The sequence below is a fragment of the Acromyrmex echinatior genome, chromosome 5 (genome assembly GCF_024713525.1).
Source record: "Acromyrmex echinatior isolate Ae372 chromosome 5, ASM2471352v2, whole genome shotgun sequence".
Lineage (NCBI taxonomy): Eukaryota > Metazoa > Arthropoda > Insecta > Hymenoptera > Formicidae > Acromyrmex > Acromyrmex echinatior.
In genome coordinates this window covers 8,195,915-8,221,633 of record NC_141856.1, presented here as the reverse complement: position 1 = coordinate 8,221,633, position 25,719 = coordinate 8,195,915, and the positions used below count along the sequence as shown (strand labels likewise).

The 25,719-nt window shown below is 35.7% G+C and overlaps 1 long non-coding RNA gene across 1 annotated transcript; it reads right to left on the bottom strand.

Annotated features, from left to right (window-relative positions):
• Window positions 1-2,825: 2,825 nt before the first annotated feature.
• Window positions 2,826-24,106, bottom strand: LOC147909776 (uncharacterized). Its single transcript, XR_015545212.1, has 2 exons — window positions 23,869-24,106; window positions 2,826-3,373 (listed from the first exon to the last, which is right to left on the bottom strand). It is a non-coding gene; the product is annotated as an uncharacterized LOC147909776 (long non-coding RNA).
• Between the last annotated feature and the right edge of the window lie 1,613 nt (window positions 24,107-25,719).

Genomic DNA, 25,719 nt, shown 5'->3' with positions numbered 1-25,719 from the left:
CCTCCGGGCAAATAAATAATCGATACACGAACACACCACCTGTGAGAGGATACCTAAATATATTTCGCACTCCGTATATTCTTGAACAACGTTCCGGCGGCATCATTGCTACTGCAAGAGAGAGAGAGAGAGAGAGAGAGAGAGAGAGAGAGAAGGAAGGAGAAGGGGTCTCTACGTTGTAACCTTTGACCTGGACTAAATTATCGCCACCATAAAAACCACGCTACTCGCCATTAGTATCCAATTGATGTTATTTTCTGAGAAATACGTACAGAGGCCAATTCGATGACGATCATTCTTTTCTTTATCGGCCTTCACGCCGCAAGTCTTGTTCCATTGCAAAATTATATACTTCCATCCGATTAATTCTCCCTATATATCTTAAAAGTTACTTAACTTCATTTGAAATTTATATTGGATTATTTAGGAATTATAACAAGCACAAATTTGCTTAAATCTATGCTTATATTTCTTTTTAAAACAAAGCAGCAAATATAGATACAACAAAATATCAATGCATGTGTGTAAAAATACTATTTATTTATGAATACGACAAATTCTTAACCAGAAGCCGATTTACATGATGCGTTATATTTTTAATAATTTTTTTCATGCAAGTCAATCTAGTTTTAAACTAACACTTCTAATTAACTTTCCATTCAATCGTTTTTTTTTTTCGAAATTATAGTTACTTAACTCGTATGTTATTGTTAGTCAAGATTAAAAATTAAAATTCTGATAGAGTCTGTTGAAATACATATATTCATTAAAGAACAAGATTTTGTTATCAGTTTCACATGCAAGAGAGAACAAGGCAGAACCTTCTTTACAATTCTCTCTCCGATACGATCAGTCGGTCGATCATCATCGACGACCTGCACGCACCCGCAACTTGCAACAGTGTAAATCCGACCAGATGCGAGGAGAGGTAAGGAGCTTTTTACGATGATGGATCGCTGGTCGAACCGGACGGGAACGTCGGTCAGGTTTGCCAGGTTCAGTCCCACACGGTTACACGCCGTGGGTGGGGACGCGGGAGCCATACACGTCTTCCTGGGCGCACATAAATTCGCACGAACCACCATAAATCGCGGATGGCGGCGCGAGAGCGGGACGTGTCCGCTTCGCGGTTTCGTACTCACGGCGCAGCGATGCGGTCTCGTTTGGGAATCACGTTGGGACCGGGGTCTCGTCGGGCCCCGTAGTCACGAAGGCATCCGGTATACCGAGACGCCGTGCGATCACCGAACCGTTCCTTCGACCGGTTTGTATCTCGCCGCGAATATGAATGAAAGCATTCAGAGCGCAGTGCATTTACTACGGTAATTATCGTTCGATGCGACGGACCGCATCCTGGATTTATTGCACGCGGAATGGTCCACGATAAAAAAAATTAAGCATTGTCGATATTTTTGTCATACTTCGATGCCTTCGTGCGATAGAAACAAATTCGATTAAATTAAATTATCAATGCGTGCGTACACAGAAATGAAACATGCAATATCCATGATTTGTTTGTTTTTATTTTACACACTGAAAAGAATAAATATATATAATTAATTAATTAATTAATATAAATATATGTTTAAGTAAGCATTGTCATTAATTTAAATTATTTAATTAAAATTTGGATTCAATTAAAGTAGCATTAAACAATTATATGTGATGGTCTATTTGTGATATGTACGTTTAAGAAATATTGAATGTTTTATTAAATTATTTGTTGTAATTCTAAATAATATTAGCTTATTTTTTATCTCAAACTATTTATTAAAATTTCTTCACAATATAAATATATAAGACTGCCATGACTCCCTCACAAAAATCTAATATTGATCAATTTAATAGATTGAAAAATAGTAATTAATTTTTATTTTAAATATTAAAAGCACTGTTGGTGCTTTTGCATAATTCGTGCATTTATTATTCCAAATAAATAATTAATACTATCTTTCAATAATAAATTGCATTAAATTTACGTAAAAGCTTTATTCATTAAAACAATTGTCATGATCAACATCAACCGATTTAATACTATATCGCCGATACCACCTGCAGCTCCACGAGCCAAAAATCTCCGATGCATTCGTAAATCAAGGCATTCACGAGAAATGCGACATCGGTAAAACCGTTCGCCGTTCTTCTGCTTGGAAGTAGAAATAACTCGTCGAACCATGAAAAGGAGTAAAGAAGGTGAGGCCCTGAGAAGGGTCCACAAGGAGAGCAACGGCCTTACATACTCGTTGGCCCACTATTTGTACCCCCACGATACGCGTTCCGCATTGATATTATTTCATTAACTTTTTGCCAATCGCTTCGCTTGTTGGTATAGTGGTTGCATTGGTTGGTTAGTCGTTTCCTCCTACAGCTACTCCACCTCATACCCATTTCTTTCGTTGCTCCTTCACTATGAAACCGCAGGATCATCCTTCTTCTACCTTATTCTCTCGATATCTTTTGGCAGGTTACACCTGTCATAGATGCAATGTGTTTCATGGAAAGAACATTTTTCGAACATAATTTCGAACTAGTGATTATATATAATCAAGTGTTATTTTTTTTATCTACACTCTATTTCAGTAATATAAAATGAAACATTAAAATAAAATGTAAAATAAGAAATTCCCAAGTTATATGTTAAATTAATAATTTAAAATTTAAACAGCCTTTATATGTTACAGTCTTATTAATTATTAATTTTAAAGTCTTACAATAGTGCAAAATTAAATTGAAACACTTTATTAAAATACGATAATTAAAAAAAATCGCGGCGATTTTTTGTTCAATAAAATTAGTTGATCCTAAATAAACTTACAAGATTATATCGAGAGTATTTTTTTCTGATTATATCGCTCAGTAGTTTAAATGGAAAATTCACGACTGATATATTGTATAACTAGTTTTCACATGCGTGAGTGCAGTAGAACAACGTAATGCGATAGCCAGAACTAATCCTGAGCTCGGTCACCCGCTTCGCTTCCTGCTCCGAGTTACAAAGTACGGACCGCGAGTCGCGCGGAGAAAAAGAGGATCGGCGCTTTATTAACGAGGCGTTCCGCAATAAAGCGGGACGCGCGAGCGTATTGCTCTCGTCTCGGGTCGAAAGAACCGCACGGGGGCCATGCTGTTATCGGACCGATCTCCCGAACGGTTCCGCGCGAGTTCCTCTTCGCGAGAGAGGCGTGTTCGGAGGGCACGAAAGGGGTGTAGATACGCGATACATTCGTTGCTCTTGCCCTCTCGCCCTCTCGCGTCCTCCTTCGTACAGATCGATCCTTTTCCTTACCCTCTTTTTTTCGTATCGCACAATCCTGAATCTCTCTCGAGTCTTTAACTCGCGATCTTTTGTACATTCTGCCGGTTCTTAAAAATCCTGTAAAAAAAAATGTAGTGTTATTCGATTCTGAAGATTCAAGGAGTCGATATTCCATAACTTAGTCATACGATTTCTTACAATGTCAAAATTAATTAGCTCGTAATACATCTTTAAATTATCATATTTAAAACTTCTAAAAAAATATCAGATATTTGTGCATAAACACATATCTATATACATGTCGTTTTAAAATCTTTTATATGAAAAAATAAATTATTTAGTAATTTGATATCATTTTATTGTTCCTCACTTTTTTTAATTTCCATAAAAAGAAAAAAAACTACGTTTACAAGCTATCAATATATCTGTATGTATGAGAGAAGTACATACTTCGTAATGCATAATTTATCTCTTATCTTCTACCGGAAAATTATGATCTCTCACATGGGTGGTTTCATAAACCTGCGCCACGCGCTCCTACGCATTTCAAAAGTGCGCTTAGAATGCACGCACGTTCTCTCTCAGGTGCACCGGCAGGTATGCGAGGCCCGTGAACGTTAAGAAGGCGCAACGGGTGAGCTCTTTCGCGTATATACGTGTACACCTCGCAATTGCAATGGACTCTGCATTAAACATAAATCCGAACCCTCCCTCACCCCCCCCCCCCTCCCGTCACAGGAGGCAGTGATCTCGATAAAAACCAGTCCCATTTTCCGCGCATACAACTGATCTGACGCTCCACTATGGTATCGTGATGTTCGTAGCCGTTTTCGTATCCCCTGAGAATTTCTTTCTTATTCCTTCTTGACCGCCGTCACCGCCGCCACCGCCTCCTCCATCGTTCCGGAGCTCGTTTTATAAACACGACGGACGTAATAAATCTTGCCGTCGCTCATTTTAATCTGAATCATTTTTCGTCCTTTCCCATCGTAACGAATATCGTAAATGCCTAGTCTCTAATTAAGATTCCTGCTGCTTATATTTACTAAAGAAATAATCCAGTATGGAATAATCTAATTTGCAAAGCATATCCTTAATGAGTACCATCAATATCTCTCAGTATCTAAATATATATTCAATGATCATAAAAATCAATGGTATAATACGTATCTCTGTATCTAATTAACATAATGGGAAACGAGTAAGGTGTTTCAGGAAGAATATTTCTGAGCAGAGCTGGTTGCGAGAGAAATTCACCATCGGAAGACAGACAGAAAAAGAAGAAACACTCACGCGTCTCATGTAAAAATTGTGCAGAAATCGTCTCGAGTCCCACATCTTTATTCCACGTTTTCTGTATTTTCTGCACGGAATTCCGCGTAGCTGTCGTCTAGCTGTAGGATCTCCCGACGTAGGATTCTCCCAAGTGGGCATGACACTGCGCGGAGGCGATACATAGACGATACAAGTCCTCAGCCTTTTACGGGCTAAACGCTCATTCTGAATGCCGATTCTCCTCGATCAGAGCTGTGACAAAGCCGAGCCGAGCGTTGTCCACTTCTTGTCGATGCTTACGTCGTAAAACGGCGGGTGTCATTCGTCTTTCGAGAGACGACAACGAATACGTCCTAAATAGATCATTGATGAACGCACGCTAGAGGTGTTTGTGGAAAACGTTAAGGACGCGAACGAAAACTTCATTATACACTAACAATAAGTAATAGTATCGATTAAATCCTGCATGTTTTTTTTTTTCAAATTTTATAAGGAAAAAAATAATTTCATAATAGTAGTTGAATATTATTATCATAACTAGAAATTCTATTTGGCCTCTCATCAAATATGCCATTCCAATGGACCATTCTGTTGGTTTAACGAAAACATTTGTTTCAGTGTACAAAATATTCAATTCTACGAAGTTATTTTATAATAACTAGAAATTTTATTTGTTCTCATCAAAACGTCATTCCGTTGGACTTTTTTATTGGTTTAATCAGAATTTTTCTTTATGTAGGATAATAAATAATCACATAATAAATAATCACGTAGATATACTTTAAAGATTCAACAGCCCACTCATGTCGAAAACACGTTTATGCCAAGGCCATAAATATATTTCCACGAATAGTTGCAGGAATGCAATAGCGCGAATCCACGAGCCGTACAGTTCGATGCTAGCTGAGTTTTATTAATTGCGAGACGAGATAATTCCGATGTCGTGCGAAAAATAGCTGACACAGTCTTTACTACCGCGTTTCAATGCGCTAATACTGATTAATCAACACACATTCGCGTCGTGTGGCAAATACGTTCTGCAGCGCACGGAATGTCGCAAGGATTCGCGAAAATCGCGTAGGCGATAATACCGCACTTCTCATGGCAGGTATTACGCGTACGCGGTTGCGTCAGGAGTAACGCATATGTAATTTATTAGCGGCGAATGATTCCATTTATTCCGCGCAGAGGCATTCGCGGAAAAGTTATAGCGTTTAGACCGCTCAATGCATATTGCCCGCGGCGCGGATAGTCTAAGGGCTATTAGGACGGAGAGAACCTCCCGTTACGAACATCAACTATCCGAATGTTTTATTGTATGAACGATCTATTACTAAAACGATTTGCAGAGGTATCCAATTTAAATGCAAAACACTCCGCAGCACACAAATTTTTTTCTCAAATGTGATACATAATACAAATTGCATGAAACTATCTGATATTCAAAAGATGCAAAATTTACTTTTCTAGCTAAATAGAGAAAAAAAATTATTATAATAAATAATAAAATTAATATTAAAATAGAATACGGTTTTGCCGAAAATTAAAAAAATTTAATTACGATATATAGATACAGATATGAAAATAATTTTTTGGATTATCAAAATAATTATGTAGGATGCATAAACTGGTTTCTAGAAAAACTTATTAAAAAATATTAAAACTTTTTACAACATTGTTCATCATGCTTAAGATTCCTACATAATTATTTTGATGGTCAAACAAAATTGTTTTCAAATCTGTATTTAGCTAAATTTTTAGATAAAAATTGCTTCTCTATGTATAAAAAGGATTAAAAAAACTCTCTTCAACTATTATATAATCGTTCTTTTTAACAACTTAACTTACATGCGTTGTCTTATCTCGTTATCCAATATCAAAAAATATTTTAGAATATTGACGAAACAATACAAAAATACTTATAATATGAAACAGAAACAAGTGTAAAGGGAAGAACAAGTAGGAGAAAGAGACGAAGATTGAAGAGACGAACTCTCGCGCAATGTAGTCTCAGATGTTATTGTCATTTCACATTGCATAATAATAAGCCTTGATTAATTAACGGTTTGATAGATTGCCTCCAGTTGTACAGTATAGAAAATAATGAATCCGGTATACTAACTAGGAAGATGAAGATAAATTATTATAACTAGAAGAAAATGACGATATAATGATGATGAAAATGAAAGACGATAGGCAGCTAGCAAGGCGAGAAGAAACAATTGACATTGTATCTTCCTGCTTTTTTTTCTCCGCGGAATTTAATCGCAAGATCGATTTACGCGCGATTCAATCTCTCGGCTTCACCAAGTCAATAAACACGTTACTTCCGTCATGCGACGTTGTTATATAATAATGGAAAAGGCGCCGTGGAGGCTTCGATTCTTGCATTGTAAACAATACGATGCAAATTTATTAGCAGATTTTTCTTTTAAAGCCTTATTATGCGGCCGACCGATTGCGAATGCACTAACAAGGATTCCTTTGCCACCGTGCTGTAACTTGTTGTTGTATTATGCGGAGGCACCACCTGTGAATATGTCGATACGCATTATTTACAGACACGCAACGACGCAACGTTCGCAATATTCCAGTGACGAGATGGGCTTGCATCGTGGTTTGTAACTAATTTTAAAACGGGTCAGCAGCGAGTGCGCGACGATATATGATTAATGGCAGACGTTAAGGCAACGATAGACACGTTTTAACATAAAAGACAATGATGCCCACTAACAGTGCTTTGCGCATTTTCCCTAATGACCATTGACTGGCAGAGTTTCTAAGATGCCACCTTTGCACGCAAGACACGAGCGTGGCTTAAACGTACAAACTCGTTGCGTCGGCCAAGACTCTCAAGATCTTAGCTGGCAATCTGCTCGAATACACAAATGACACGTTAGACTATGAAGTTAAAACAGCGAGTTCAACTATTTTACCCTCTCGTTGCGCATCCTACTTCCAAGAATTATCTTACGCCTACTTGTGAAAATTACGCTAAAAACAAACCTTTGTTAGAACGCTCATTAAAATATAAATAGAGATTATGATAAAATTAAGATTAAGTTAAATTATTTAAAAATTTAAATCACTATTTAATAATAATATATTTTTTGCTGTCAAAATTTCTATTTACGTTTGAAGTATAAATCATTTAAAATAAAATTTTTTAAAGTAGAAAAAATTTAATTTTTTAGATATTAAATGAAATTTAATTACACTTTAATTACACAATGTAAGATATTTTTACTTATTAAATTTTAATTTAACATTTAATATGTATTATACATATATTGGTTTTATTTTTTAACAATTTATATCTATAAATTTTCATGAAGAAGTATAGAAATTGTAATCCTGGACGCATCTTTAAATACATTGTAGTGTTTTACAATACAATGTTAACTTGCAACAATAAATTATAAAAACTTAAATTTAAAATATTCTCTTATGTGAGAGAGAGAGAATAATTTTTATATTATGGTACTCGCCCTTGTGTGCAGTAAAAGAAGAAACCGCCACCCTTCTTCGTCCTCGGTGTACCTCGTGTAATTAGGTGGCCATTTAGAAGAAGGCGATCGCCGTAGAAACGCGGGTGCTCCGAGCGTTAATGGGAACCGTCCTGGTCTATCATTACGCGTAATACGGACGTGTAATACCGGCTGGTACCTCGCACATTCGTACACACGTGTATACATGTAACATGCACTTAAAACGAACACTGCCTGCCGCGGACAGGAAAGATGCGCGCGGACGAGAATGGACAAGCTATCGCCACTGACATCACAACATCACCGAGATGATGGGCACCACCATGTCGGTGTTGCAAACTCATATGAAATTGCATATCCAAGATCTAATAATCCGTGCTATTAAACTATCGCCTGTTACACATAAGCGGATATAACTATATTTCGAATGAAAAATAGCAAAAAAGCAAAAATAATGAGGAAGGCAAAGCGTTAACAATGAATATTTGGAAAATCTAGAGAACGCATGGCAATATTATCCTTCACTTTATCATAATTTTGCTATTTATAATATAAATTTTAATAAAAATAATGGAACTTTTTTTACGTATAAGACAAAACAGTAAATACAAAAAATTGAGCGATTTTTTTTCTTTACAGATGTAATATTTAATTTTATATTTATTACTTACAATACAAAATAATATAATAGAGAAAAATCGCGAGAGAATATCCTTTTTCATCTAATAATTTTATCTAATAATTGAAATCGTAGATATAAACGTATACAGATTTATAATTTTGAGGAAGACAGGCGCGTACAGAATTCGCCGCTAATCTCGGAAAAATATCTCCGTAAAGTAAAAAGACGGAACACGGAATCCGAGATAGCAATTTCTAGAATTCCAAGAAATGTAATATTGTTACCATTAGCATTACCATTTGTACCGGACGAACACCTCGCGCGAGGATGATCATCCTCGCGACGAGAGCAAGAAGATCCGCGGAAACCAGCATTATATAATTGGCTAAGGTTTTCATTAGAAACTATTATGCGCTACCACTGCTGCGGCTGTCGGCCGGTAACGCGAAGAAACAGAATTATCGTGGGGCTTGAAGATACAAATAAGTCCGACATCAGCCGGTATTGTGGCAGACACGATGGGGTTCCCTCGTCGGCTGTTACATTCAACCATCAAGGTCGCAATTTTCTGGTACCGTTAAGGCGCTATAAATTAATTATCCACGTGCGTTTGCGCCGGTCCGGGCCAGGGAGATTATAGTTATCATGCGTTTTGTGTTGTGTTTTATCGTACAAGATGCAACCGCTTCTAGAAGCACTCAAGTCAGACTGTAGCCAATGCGACATGTGATTTGTTGACGCTGCTATGATTCACTCCGCTGCGTTCCACATTAATCAATTACATTAAAATCACAGATTCTTTATTTTTAATTTACTGACAATACAATTGTTGTTCGCTTAATTGTAAACTCATATCTTTAACTGTTTATGATTAAAATGAATAAAAACAAATTTGTCAAATTCTCATTTCATCAATTCTAGTCTCTTTTCTTCTAGCGATATTCTAATGACTACAGTGTAATGCTAATTATTATAATAAAATGTGTGTGTGTATGTGTGTGTGTGTGTGTGTATGGCTGCAGTAATGTTAACTAATGAAATGTTTGTTAACTTAAAATTTAATTGTATTTTATACTCATTACTTCGTAGCACGTTGACCTCTTTTATAACTATAACTACTATAACTTTTAATTTATTATTTCTGAAAAGCATCTTATTTACGTTGTATGATATCAATTATTATTCGTATTGTTGCATGTAGTATTGTATCGGCGGAACTCTCTACGATCAAGACATTCCTATTGATGTACCCGCGGCAGGGATCGAGATCTAAAGCGACTCAAGAAGAAAACTGGTAGCCTTGAACGTCCTCCTATCGCAAACACAACGCCTGAGGCATCGAACAGCTCGCATTATCGAGGATAGGAGCTTGGCTCCCGCATGTAGCTGGCTCGTATTATTTTCCTCTCTTATTCCTCCACTATCCTTCTCTCTCTCTCTCTCTCTCTCTCTCTCTCTCTCTCTCTCTCTCTCTCTCTCTCTTCCCCCTCCCCCCTCCTCTCTTTCTCTCATTCTCTCTTTTCTTTCTTCCTTCCTAACGTTGTACGTGTCGTCGGAGGTACTCGTACAGTTTATGGTTCTTGTCAATAGCTACGAACAGTCCACGAAATGCGGAAGCGTATTTACTGCCAACCCTATGGCCTCTATTTAGATTTGCGATTGTGTTTTAACTCCCCCTTGAAGATCTTTGCCTTTTATTGCATAAACCAAAGCCAATGGTCGAACATGAGTATCTTATAATGGTATTTATATTATTAATATCGAGTAAGAGTTTTATTGATTAAAAAACAGAATATATATATATATATATAATAGAGAGAAACATCCCGTGAAGAAAGATTCACTATTGTTAATAATGTTTATTAATTGTAAATAAATATTTTGCTTCCCCCAAAAAGACAAAAATATATAATATATACATATAATACGTCATAAAATAACAGATACGCAAATGTAATGAAAAACTGAATAAAGAACTTAAATAAAGAATACCGAAATATACTTTTTTTAACATAATAAAAGTGTTTTCAATAGTTATTTAACACATTTTCTAGCAAATAGCAAAATATGAGTATTCCTTACTTTCTTGTTCTTAAATTGCGCTTTGCTTTGACTTTTTCTGAACTTTATCTCCACTTACGAGAACTCATGACTATATGGGATTTGTAGATGTACGTGAGTATTTGCAGTGTATTGAGTTCAGATCCGTGAGTTCACCTAAGCCTAAATGACTGTGCGGATCAGTCATCCCTGCGGAAACGTGAGAGAATGTCAGACGGACACTGTAATAAAAATAAACAAATAGTGTGAACGAGTTGATATTTTTATCTTACAAAGAAATCATCTTATAAACTGTTACTTTACTGTGTGACTATGCCGATTACGCAATTGAAGAAATATCTTACATTCGCTTTGCAGATATATATTACTGCGTAGAAAAGCAATTATTTCTACGCACCATTTACTCTAAGCTAAAAATTTGATCAACAGGCTTTTCAATCACCGTGCAGTCAACTTGAAAATTGCTTATCGACTCTAACAACGTGCTTCTGTGCCTCGATCGAAGATCATAGATCATGAACAATTCATCGATCCAAGGTACTTGTCACAAGGAAGAAGCTGCTATTAACTCGTATTGTGGGAATGCAAGACGATAATCTGTGAAAACATGTATGATAATTCGTCTCGTCCTAATTAAATTCTCGCGAAGAAAGCAAAGACTGGGACTATGAAAAGCACCATTGTATGCAAACGATGCGGTAAGAGCGCAGCCGTAGAATTTATCAAAGCGATCGATATGAAAAACCGCAGAGGGAAGTGACGACTATGGCAGTCCCTTCTATCTAAATGTAACGCTCGAGGCTTCGAGAGAAACGAGTTCGCATTATCTATCCACATTTACTCGCATGTTCAGTCGAGCGACGTGCATTCGTGACGGGAGTGATCCGCGAAATTATGATCACCGTTGGCAAATAACACTACAAAAATGCCAGTCATCATCACACGATCTGAATTACTTTACTCCAGCTATAATAGCTTTACTCCGCTAATATACTTTATCCTTATAAAGATTTAAAAAAACATTTTAAAATTTTATGATCCCCTTTTTTCAGTACAATTGATGATAATCTATTCAATGTTCATTAAACTTGCAAAATTAATCTATTATACTAGACTTTTATTCAAGAGAGAATAGTCACTTAAGGGGTAATTTTAGATCTCAGCGGCGAGAAAATGTGAATTGTTGTAAAATATTGTTTAACATATTTTCTTGCTTCTTCGGTAACTAGTTTTTACCTTTAAGTATGCAATTTCATAAAAAATCCGCAATAAAAAGTATAATATTAATTAAAATATTTTTTTAATACTGCTACTTGACGTGCTTATTCTGTTTAATATTGATTTGATTTCTATTTATTTTTTTCAGAAAATTATAACTAAATTCATATTTACAATGTCTTCAAATATTTTAATAAATCAAAGAACAATCAATAATATATACGTACAATACGTTATTAATAATAGATAATTTTAATAGTATTTTATGTAAAAATATTCCAAGTAATCATTAAGATAAAAAAAATCAAATGACTACTACCGGGATTTAATAACTTGGGAACTATAATAATATCTAAGTCGTTTAAAGTTAATCAGCAAGTTATTGTCTAGAAATTCCTGTAGCGAGATTTGCTACTTTCACAGTCGAAAGGCTTGAACCATCAGCTCTCTAGCCTTCATCTTCTACAGAGAATGCGTTCGCGACGCGTACAATTACATGTCGGTATACGCACACGCAACAGCCTCTGTGCATGGCGCATTATCCGCTGCTTACGATGGCTGATGGTCGGCTGATAAATTTACGGCCCTACTCCCGGTATACCCGGAACGAGTACAAGAGGGGAGCGGCCCATGTATTTACGGGTGGAAACGCTTTTTATTATCCGTACATGCTGGTAGGTCACTTCCTTTCGTTCGCGTGCCCCGCGTGATTCCTGGAGGACGAGGCGCGAACGTATCCTCTTATTGCCAACTAGACAATTACGTGATTAGCAGTTTAGTGCTTTTTGTTTCAAGACAGTAACGCGTCTTGGAATGTCTTAACGTCGTAATGTCAGCTTGTCATGAAAGATTTGTTGACTTTTCTAACGCGAATCTCGAACTTAATGATGTAATAATCTAAGCTTTTTAAAATCCAAGAATAAAATATAAAAATTCAACTTTGACGTAGATATAAATACACAAAAAGTAGTAATAAGATATATAAACCTTAATCAATTATTTTTAAAGTAAATCAATTATTTTTAGCTGTGTGAAATACCTACTAATTATTTGGGTTCAAATATCGAAAAACACTGATAACAGTTGACCATAAAGTAGTTAATACCTTTCAAAATTTTAATATTTAATGGAGAATTTTAGAAGGTCGATGATCTTAATAAATATATTAGCTTCCTTTTCAACCAAAAAATTCAGAATTCAAGTAACACATAACGCATAAGCAAGATATAATTCATTGCAAAAAGATTTTAACAAACTTGTAGCTATCATCAGAATGCAAACCGCAATAAATGGTACACAATCCTCAACGTTAATAGAAAATAGCTCCGATCGCATCGACGGATACCGATAACGCACTGATAAACCGATAATTCAAAACGATACACGCTGCGCATAAACACAGGATCATCGGTCAGTATCATATTGTCCCAACGTTAAGGGGCAATTGATGCGTTACAATAAATTATAACGGCCGCAATCGGCTTGTCAGTAATGATAAATAAATTACGCTGGCCGATATTTACGAGTTGCGCACGGGCCGCAGGAGGTATATCCTTTTCCCTCGTATAGTACCGTATCGTGATAGCATATCGGTCGATAATTCAAACCGGCTGGTCCCGCGGCCGACGACCCGGAACGACGCGTTTAACGCGCGTCAAAATTTTTCGCCGCTTATCGGCGCGCGCGTGCTCGTGGCGAACGCGGAGTGCATCTCGTTGCTGCACCAGCTCTGACCAGCTCTGACCAGCTCTTGCGGAAACTCGAGAGCCTGCAGATGCGCTTCGCTGAGCATCCGACCGCCGCACACGCATTAAACACCGAGCAATAAAGTATCTTTAATACGCCCGCCGGCCGAATACATTATCGCCTTAACGATTCGAAATGCGGACTGCCAGCGATAATCGGACCTATGTCTGTAGCATAAAAATCTAGCGACATTGGCGCCATGAACAGCCACACTCAACTCTGAATCTAATCGTGATCGTTTAATGAAATTTCACGGAAGAATATATACCCATTAACTTAGACTTAGACTAACTGAACGTTTAAACACTTTTTTTTTCAGCACATTTGTATGACGACCATGACGATGATAAGCGTTGAAGTTTTTATCGCGTATATTGCAATTATCTTATTACTTCTGTACCGTTCATCTTAATGTAATTAAATATGTATCAGAAGTTTCTTTACATATGTAATATCGCGCTAAAAGAAAAAAAGGAAAAAAGGAAGAGAGCAAGATGCTTATTTTTTGGAAAGGTGCACCCAGCAGGCCGAAGACAGATGGTTCCTTGGTCAAATATCATTTGACCTCCATTATCCTCTCATTCGTTCTTTTCTGATCTCTCGATTGCCGTCTCTTAATTTTTCTGTCGAGCATTGAAATCCGCATTCGACTCTGTTCATAAAGAATGTCGTCTGTGTAATCGCAAATATATATTTTGTACTTCAGAGGTAAGAGGTATACCACAAATTAAAAAGATATATCATATATAAAATATGTAATGTTTTTATCTGTCTTCATAAAATAAATAATTGATATTCCAATCTAAAGATATTGATTCATTTACACATCATATAACATCATCAGAACTTTGTATTTAATTAATTCCATATCGCGATTAATTCTATTTACATGACAACTGTAGAAATTTTTTTAATACTACGAATTTTTTTTTTCGAAAATTAAAGAAATATAAAAAGTGAGCAAATCGCGAATTTAAAAAATTGTGCTCCTAATATGAGATGCCTCAAAAAATCGATAATAAAATGCAAAGTATATCAGTATTGCAATTAAAAAAAACTTTATTTAATGTTTTTAAAATACAAACCAACACAGCCAGCGTGCGCGAAAAATGAGCATGTGATAGATTATACCCAGGACTTGTCTTCAGGTAGTTGGAATCAAACATCGCAGAAATAAACACTCGACGTTCATTCTGGTTGTCCTTTTTATTATTGTACAATAACATTTATATTTTAGAAACGATTTTCATTATGACATAGGAGCATGGGTTTCATATTAGAAATACCATGGGTATTTCATATTATAATTTCCACGCCTTACGGTTTTATGATCATCAAATCTAACTTCTATAATTAAGCAATTCAATATATCCCGTATTTTTCTATTAGTTCGACTTTACTCTATCGTGAAGAATTTATTGTCAAATATTTGTTTCTTATTAAATAATAAACAAGATTTAAAGGCTCATCTCAATTAAACTTGAAGCCATCCAAATTCAAAAATGTTTTTTTACAATGACTACAGGCATGATCTAATAATGAATTTTCTACTAAATAGTTTTCAATCCAAGAACAATAAATTCATGATGGAACCAATAAATAGCGTTTATTAGTTTAGCAGAAACGTCGCTATCTCATAATAGGGGACTTTCCTCTATATATATATATGCTATTTATTAATTTAAATTGACATTACTTGAGAAGTGCAATATTTTTATTATCTATAATCAAATTATTCGTATTAAAACGGGATAGATTCCGTTACAGATCGATTTTTAACCAAGCGCCATTTGACCCCTATTACCCTTTTGTTCGTTCTTTCTTATTTTTACGATCTTTGCGCCGCCAGCTCCCTCGACACGCAGGGTTTCTCTTAATTTTTCTTGGCTGGCATTCGAAACTCCACCGGTGGAAACGAATCGTCGGAAGAGAGGGATAAAGAGCGGGACGCATATTTATTCCCAGGAGCATACACCTAGGGTACACAGATATCTCGCCCTGAGGGCGGTTACGCAAGGATAATAATTATCGTCCCGGCGTACCTGAACAGTCGTGAGCGGCGGCGATCAAACGAGTCTGCCGAACAAGTCGCCGCGCCGCCGCGAGGATAGTGGGGACGAGAAAGGAGCCTCGGGGGCCCAGAGAGAGGAACCAGGGGCCCGTCGCCAGCACCTGCCGAACCAGGGTCCTCACGGGCACCGAGGTCGCGACACGCGGATCGATCCAAGCGAGCCGATACTTCCACCTTTTGTCTCTGATCTTCTCGGGAGTCGCTTTTGTGTCCAGCCTGAATGTTCTCAATCGTGACTCCAAACTCTCTCTTATTAATGGCGTTGTATAATCAATAGCAACTGTAAGTGTATTCAGTCGAGATTGATCATAATTACCTAACGGTAGTCTGACAAATAAAACTTTTTTTTAAATTAAGTAATTGGATGCTTTTTTCTAAAGTCCTGTTACAAAAAATAGCTCAAGTATTTATCTTTGATGTTTAATAGCCTTTTAATATGATGTTATTTAAAGTTTGTTTTCTTATTCATTAAAATAATATATCTATATATCTATATATAAAGTATTTTTTACGATCTAAAGAAGTTAATTTCTATATACAAATTACGTGTGTGATTGTAAATCAATAAATTTAATTTGCCTGTTTATCTGAAAAAAAAAATAAATAGCTCGTAACTAATTGTTAATTAATTTCTTCAACATCTAAATCATTACGATTCTTAGCATTAAAAAAAAGAAGTGTTTAATTTTAAGATATTAAAATATTTTATTCTTATCTTCATTTTTTAAACACTTAAAGATGTTTTAGTTTTAAACTTTTTCAGTAGACAAAATACATATTTTAAATCCAAACACGTAGTTTTTTTGTCTAGTGAAAAAGTTTAAAACTAAAACAACCTTAAGTTTAAAATATTTTTAAAAATAATGACAAGAATAAAACATTTCTTTTTACAGTGAAAATTATTTACGGAAAATGTGTCTGTTTTTTTTTTCTTTTAGATGCATTCGTATCGCAGTTTTGCGATTTATGCCCGAAGGATTCTCGAAAGAGCACAAGTCCAATGACTCGGCTCAAATGAGATCCGTGGGCCTACACTGCATACTGTGGTCAGTGGCCCCCGGAGGAATAATATTCCCACGCCCGCGCAGCATCTTTGGTCCCCTCCTTGACCGCTTTGCCACCGAGTCGAAGAGAACAAGTAGAGAAAAACTATTCAGTTAAATGACATCTGTTCTGATAGATTAAATCCAGCGTAGACCTCACCATATTTTAATTTTGCTAATGAAGCATTAAATATTTCTTGTATATTTGTTCGTTTTGCAATATTCAATTGTTATTTAATCCTTAAAGTATTATTTTCCGCTCTAAGGTATTTTTAAGATTCTGTATAAATATATTTCCGAGTTCACAGAAGGTTTAACATGCATTTAATCACCTCGAAATATGTACGTTTTTTAATTTTGAATAATAAAAATGTTTAAGAAACGGACTACAAGAAACTTGACAATAAACATAAGCGACATGCAAATTTTAGAAATAACGCGATAATAATTTGAAAATTATTAACGAGTGTTCTCTGCAATGGTAAATACAAAGTTCTAAGCAATAATAATAGAAATAAATAGATTATCACAATTAACGATAATGCTTTGGAAAAAAAAATTCATGAGACCCTCTTGCGATTCTAATATTTTCCTTACGCCAAAAGGTATTCTCATATGCAGATAATTGTTAATAATAAGTAACCGAACACACGCACTACGATGCGCTGCTTCTATCTCGTGGGAACGTAATCCTCATGTCGCATAACGCCCTTGGCCTCCGTACTGTCTGATGGAGGCAACAAAGTCGGCACATAAGTTGCGCTTATCACTCACCGGAATTGTAAACCGTGGTCACAACTTGACTCCCGATGTTTCTACGTAGCCGCGCACACTGCGATGGACATGCGATTAGAAACGTCTTACTTAATGCTAGCAATTAACGTCAGCATGAACTTACAAGAATATGTCGATTTAATGCCGTATAAATTTAGAAATATCATTCATATTTTGTTTTATATTTAGAAATTACGATTGATACTAATAATATAAGAATTTGGATCTAAATAATATAATAAAAAGATTTTACTTATTGTTGTCAAAAGATTTCTATTTCAAATGGTTGAAATTATGCTTTTAAAGATTCCTTTTTCAATCCGAAATAAATTATTAACAACATTTCTATAATCTTCTCTTAATTTTTCGAAATTGTACAGATTTATTCAATATAACTGAGACAACATTTTGAAATAAACATGAAATTTCGATATATCTTGATACTATTGAATCTTTTATATAAAATCACTGAAAGCATAAGACTATATTATTAAATTCTATTTTAAAGAATTAATTAGTTGCAGAGAATATTTTTTATAATTATTTTTATAAATTCCTCAAGATAATATAGAAAAAAAAACTTCCGCATATAGCAAAATTATAAATTATCATATTTAGTACCACAAAAAGGAGTCGAGCGATCTTGTTGACGTATGTTTTGAACACACCGCGCGCGCGCGCGCGCTTTGCAGGTAGCCATTCTCATTAAAAGACGTGACGAAGAATTGCCGCGGGTGACATCGTTTAGACGATGACTTTAATTGCCTGAAACGTATATTAAAATTCGATCCGCCTAGCAAGCTAGTAAGTGTGTTGCGTTTCACAAATAATATGTTGAGCAACATTTGGCGTCTTTATCAATTAATAATTTTTATGAGATACATTTGTTTAATCGTCCAAAAATTTAATAATAGGTTTAAAAATATAATTTTATTTTAGAAATTTTGTACTAGAAGTGCATTAATACAGAAGAACAAAATATGACTTCATACACATATAAAATAATAAAATATTTCTATTAATATTTTTATTATTTTAAAATATTTCTATTAATACTTCTATTAATATTTTTTATTCATTTTCCTTTGAAAAAAATGTAGATTATCAAATGATTGAAGATCGAAACGTTTGATTTTATTTTATCCTTTTATTGATATTGTTTATAATATTAGCAAAAGATAATTAGCGCGATTTGAATAGTCCATGTGTTTCTTTAGAATAATTTAAATGCCTAAATTTTATTGTGTAAATATCGAGATTCAGGTTCAACGTTGAAATCTTTCAGTAAGTTCTGTCAAATATGTAACACAGAAAAACGCATGCTCAGTATAAAACAGACGAGGATTCGACAGATATACGTCGTACAAACATAAAAAACGTAGTGACAACTTGCGTCACCAATTCGTCGTCGGCTACGACAGCGAAACTCGCGAGACACGACAAACGGTACCGCCTGTCCCTGGCTTTTAATTCTCGCCGTCCAACTTGTTCGATCAAGACGGAGCTTGACCTACTTCTTTTTCTTCTTCATCGTGTTACCATCGTGCGACGCACGTCGTCACATCACGTGCATCGATCGATCAGTTTAAGGAACACACATGCGGTTTTATGCATGAAAACGTTATATTGTTAAACTGTTCGCATCCGTGTATTTGTATATAATTTCTCTACGTCTATTTATTTTATTTTAAAAAATTTATATCATGTAGTTTAATTGTATTTATAATAAAGATATAAACTTTTAACTCTAGTAAGTCATTGTTATTTTTGGTTACCTTCCCAATCACGTTAGGGTTTATGAATCCCTGCAACTTTGTCACGCTATATCTCTGGACTGAATAGGTATTTTTTAGCTTAAAAAATTGTGAAATTGTGAAATTTATATCTCGAAGTCAGACAAAGACAGATAAATAGGAATCAAATAAATGATATTTTTTTATTTTCAATTAATTACAATGCTTCAAAGAAATGTTATTGGAAAAATTCGCAAAAAATGACCACTTTGGAAAAAAATTCTAAAATGTTTAAATTTAATCTGGGTCTTCAAATTATATTATAAAAAAATTAAATGACATATAATGATAAATCTTTCCCCCTTGATCAATATTCATACTGACATTAATAAAATCGCAGCTGTTTTTAACTTGGACTCATATTGGAGACCAATGTATAAGCCATAATCTTTCTATTCGGTTCGAAACCTATTCAGTTTCTTACTCAGCCTCCAGATATAACAAACAAATAGTAAGTTTTGAGAGCATGAATTCAAGGTGCGGACAGGATTCGATCTGAGAATATCGTAGCCGCATAACGAGAGACCGTGTAACACCCACGCAATTGCTCTGTTATCTTCGTTTCCACAGGTGAGTCATATACGATCGTCCCCTACCGTCGGCTTTTACGCTTGTAGCCGAGAACGATGATGAAGAGGGCAACCTCCTGTGGATAGAAGAAGATCCGTTCTAACGAACGCTCCTCGTTGGATTTATGTCGCCGTTTATCAAACGGGATGAAAACGTAAGCGAAATGCAACGAACTTCGAAATGAATATGTGGCTTTCAACAACGCGCTCGCAAAATATGCGATCATTTTTGGAATAACCGATTGACACTTCGGAAAAAAATTTTTTGTGACATTTGATTTAACCCTAAAATTAATTCTTTCTGTAAATTATTATAAGAAACGAGAAAACATTCTATATAACGTGGAAACGATGTTTCAAGCCTTATCTGAGGGCATTTAAAAAAAAATAATTATAATTACTCAAGTAAATTCCAAACGAACTATGATAAACATAATTGATAGAACTTAATCGAATCGCTTATTATCTCTTTAAACGACAAAACTTGATGAAGTTGGTAAGATTTATGCCGTCGCTTATAATTCACGTCATGTGATTATATTAGCAATACATCTTTATTAACCCGCTATCTATGAACTGTCCTCGTGATCGAGTGTTGGTAGTTGATTACGGGCGTGATTCTCGATTGCAACGTGAATAAGATCCAATCTGAAGAAAACTCGTTCCCCGATACCACTTTCGATTATGATTAAATACTCCCTGGTATTCACCTACTTATCATACTCGTGTCTTTTATCATCCCACAAATATGTAACTAGGAAGCAACTTTGAAAATTTATAACTTTCAGGTTCGCCGCGACCGTCGGGTGATATTAAACCAATGAATCATCGCTGGCCGTTGTGCTGAAAAAATATGCGAATCGTGCGACATCGTACCAAATTTATAATAGTAATATCAGATCATATCGGTGATGATATGATGTCTTCCTTCTGCAGCAGGAAGAGCAGTGACGAAGGAACGTCCCGCGGCAAGTAGAAACATCCGTTATGGGGAACGGCTTCCCGGGGCGATTCTATCGTTTATCAGACGCAGGAAGAAAGCTTAGCGCGATGAGAATAATGGAGCGTTTGATTTTTCACCTTGCACGCGTGATACAGCGACTTCTTGAAAGACGGAAGAATTCACACATTTTCATGGAGGTCACGTAGCACCAATAAAACAAATGTCTGTCTTCGACTTACAAAGTTGTGTTCATGAGAGACTTGTACCGGCCATCTACCGCGCGATTGATATCACAGATAATAAAGAAGTAACGGTATCGGTCTTTGATATAGAAGAGATCGCGAGGATAAAAAAATATTGCGCCATTAAAAGGACACACACATAACAATTTATCAACGATTTTATTTATAATAATACAACGAATGGAGTGCAAAACAGCCTCCAGAAAAGTCTGTTAAAAATGTATGTAGTTATTTATTATGTATCGAGAACCTATAGTATCTGTCTATTTACATAAAACGGAACTTTTATATCTCTTTTTCGATGTTATCGTTTCATCGAACAGTCGTGTATATCTTAAACAGCATTTACAGTAACTGACTCTCCTTTCTAGATGTCAGTTACCAATTTCCAAATTGCATGCTCAATCACAGAGATAAGCGTAAAACAGATCGATAAAGGTATCATATATCGATCCAGCTGGTCTGCAATCATTGGATACTATCGCGTTAATGAAAGCGATTATGACTTACGTAAGTTAAGATACAAAGAGTGTAGCTCATGCAACATTGGAACATTAAACGTATATCGGTGAGATATAAGATCGCATTAGAACGTTTCTTCTTCCTTCATGTACCGCGATGGATGATGAAGAGAGAACACTCACCAGAGAGAATCGACAGATCCTTTCTCTAGAGTTTCCTGGAGTGGTGATGTTCCCGCTTATCAGATACAAGGCAAGAAGCAAAAATCTTTAGACTTGCGTGTCGTATGACAATTAAGAAAATTCGTGTAGCAATCGGAAATAAATAATGATGCAACCTCCTCAAGAGGACAGCAACTGATATTATACAGGTCTGAATAAATTAATTATTCTTAAGTATATATTGCGAGAAACTAATATCTCTTATTGTAAACATATTCACAAATCAAAATTATTATATTCATTAAAAAATAAAATAATTCGTTTCCATTTTCTTTTGATAAAAAGGAAAACATTTCGTTGAAATAGTATCTAAACAAAACAAAAAATAAATCGCGTAAATAATACTTGTCGCGCAAAAATACTGCATAGCTACAGATATCTCAAGAGCTTTAGGAATTGCGTTTTTGACTGCTGCATTTCGTAATTTAAAGACGCGGTAGAAGAGTCTTAATCTGGCTCTAATTCTACCCGTCTTACAGCAGCCGCGGATTAACGCGGTAGCTAAGTACTAACCGCACGGATGGACGTGCATTGCCTGCTTCTAGCAGGTACCTGCTCGTCAACCGGACTCGGTGGAAGCCGTCTCGCGAGTTTACATCGATTCACCCTGCCTCGGCGATCATATACCACCATCATGCTGATGTTGCGTAATTGCGGCTTACAACCGACTAAGCAAACTGATGAGCAATCAAATAGTACCCCCGAGCCGATTGCAAACGCGCATATCAGCGCACGATTCATGAAACTGTTATCAAAAACCTATTGCTCTCAACTGTACAAGAAGATATTAAAAATATATTCTTATAAATACGTGTCTGAAAAGTTGAATTGGTCAAGTTATATGATCAATTCAAATTTTCAGACATGTATTATTTTTTGATTATGCATTATTTTTGATTATACATTAACAGACTTAAAAAAAATGTTCAACTTAACAAATTTTATGAAATTATTTTACAACGGCAATTTTTGTAAAATATAATCATATAACTTCATAGTTAAACTATTTAAAGAATAAAGGAACAGTTTCTTAAGCATATGTCAGCTTTGTGTCGCATAGACAATATCAAGTAGGTTAAAACCTACTTGGTCTTATGACGCAACGTGTAGGAAGTATTCGCGACCTTTTCTACCAGGAATCGATGTCTCCCAGTTTACGAAGAGACTTCAAGACGGCCGGCACTAATCGAGACAAATGGTCACCGCGCGAAAAGGGAAGAGAAATCTCCCATTGGGAGGCGTGACAATGCAGAGAATGCGATTTGATTCCTTTAGCATCTTGTACCGCTTTTATACCAAGAGATTTAATTTCTCGAAAACACAGTTAAACCTAGAAGGAATAATCCGTAGAATTGATTGACAAAAAAATAGATTGATGAGATTAAATAAAGAACATCGGCTTGTGACGATATAGAAAAGGAATCGCAGAGTAGATTCACATAAAAAAAATTATCTCTTAAAAAAAATAATTCAAAATTTGATTAGAATGTAATTAAATGTAATCAATATTATATAAATCTATTATTCATAGTATAAATAAAGAAAATGTATTAAAATGTTATTGAAGCTTTCTTGATACTATTGCAATTGTAAGGAAAAAGCGAAATGAATGGTGAAATCATGCATGAATGATAATTTTATATTATAAAGCAATGAAATGAATGCGTTAAAAATCTATTACAATCGTAAAACTTATTGTTAAACTTGATTTGAGTATTGCTAATATTTTCGTGAGATATCAAATTCCCTTAATTTCTCAATAACGTATAATAGGTCACTTATATTTATCTCACCGGAAAAGATCCTTATTTTTATGTGTACAATTAAATTGTTGAAATCAGGAACTCTGTTTCGGAGTATCGGTAAAAGAAAAAGTTCGATAACTCGATACACAGGCCGCTGATCGGCAAAGATTTTGAGAGGTAAAATCAATTAGCCGTTAAATTTAATTCGACGTGGCCGCAACGTGTCGCAAGAAACACATTGCGTTACGCGCGAATTCGCCCGCGGCCATTAACAGCTCCACTCGTCCGTTCCGCTCCGACCGTAATTAATTAAGCTGAGCTTACTGCCTGTTCACTTACCCGTCGGCGTCAACCGATCTCTGGTACCACCATGCGCGAATATCAGCAGGAAGTGTCCACAAGACATCTCGCTGACGAAAATATCGTTATAAGTTGCCCTCGGGCCAGCTGTTCAGGGCATCACGACAAGGCCACAAACAAATAAATATGACGGAGATGACGCGAGCCCTGACTCGTAAATCAGTTGGTCCTCGTTGTAGATTCTGTCATCCAGCAAAAGCTCGGATTCTCATGCGCAAACCTGCAAGAATATTTTTCCGAATGACGTGTACAGTTCTTCCTTGTAATGTCCAGAGTATGTCAAGAATACCGCTGCTTTATAGTTTGCAAATCTTTTAATTAATTCAATAATCATTATTTCTTAGCAAAGAAAACACACTATGTATTGTCTATTTCTCAACAATTTATTTATCCTTAAAGATATAAAAATATAAATTCATAGATTTAGGATTTAAAAAATCGCAATTTCGTAAACTATAATAGATCTACAGAGTTTCATAACTTCACTACATGGCATATGATGACAACCTAAAATCATAACTCGTAAATCAAAGGCGTGGTTATTTTGCGACAATCAATCAAGATCTACTTCGTAATACATTTAAGTAATAACTGGGAAATGCATTTAATTTATCTTCTATCAATCTATCAATCTTCAGTGCCTTCAAAGATTTCTTCCATTTGAACACGTAGAATTAACCGGTGATCCTCATTGAGGCAAATGACCGGAACTGGAGTCATTAATGGCCCGCATGGACTTAATTATTACTTTCGGTAATTACACTTTTTTGTAGCGTTTCTACTTCACGGTTAGAAAGGAGTGTTTCATTAATGCCTCGTACAGTTCGTGACACGATACGTCATAGTTAACTACCACGGAAAATTTCAATATTCCTAACGCTATTAATTATGCAAAGATGTAATCTTACAATTCTACAATCACCCATTCAAGCACTTAAATGCAGTTGATCATACACGCGGAAAGAATAATGAAAGAAGTGATTTTGAATAATGAAAGATACGAGTCATTAATCAGGATCATGTATCAATCTACTTGCAAACCGCTTCTTATCAATCGATTAGAATATAAATTCTTATTGACGTTGCTGTATGATAATCTTTCATATGATATCGTGTAAACAGAAATTTATGCATTTAGTGTTTACAGCAGGTTTCATTATTATGCTTCCATATAACGTATTATATTCATATCAAGAATAGTCGTTTTTAAAATTTTCATAAAATACGCTAATTTTTTAGATAAACCGATAGAAGAGGTAGAAGATGCCAGGACTAAGAGAATAAAATATGCTAATATGCTAGAAGAATATAAAAATCAAAGCACGCTTGTCCTAACCAAGTCTTAGAAGATGTATGGATCATAAGTCAAGGATATTTCGTTCCCGCTGATTCGCGACGTTGACGTCGCGCAAATTGCTGTCCGGTAACGCACAATAAGGGCGTTTCGCGCGGGATCTATTCAGTTAGGCGGAAAATAATGCACAGACGTGATGAAACGATGACATCAAAAGGGACCTCAGGTTTCTCTCTCATGAAGTTGCATGAACTGCGCGAGTCGCAGCGAGCTCGTCGATCCATACTCTTGCGAACAATTATCTTAATAGCGCGAGTGGCTCTAACGAATAGCAAAGTTTTTGCTCAAGTGAAATAAGGAGAAGGCAAGGCAAGATGCTAACACTCAAGCTATCTCGTCTCTCTGCGGTATCGTCCGCTTAGCTCGCCGGTCTTGATGAACCGCGAGGCTACGTGAGGCTCGTTACCTCAACGAGGCTACGAAAGAACGCGCAAGAACAATCAAAAGAGGCGGAAAAGCTCGTTAAATCGAAGTGG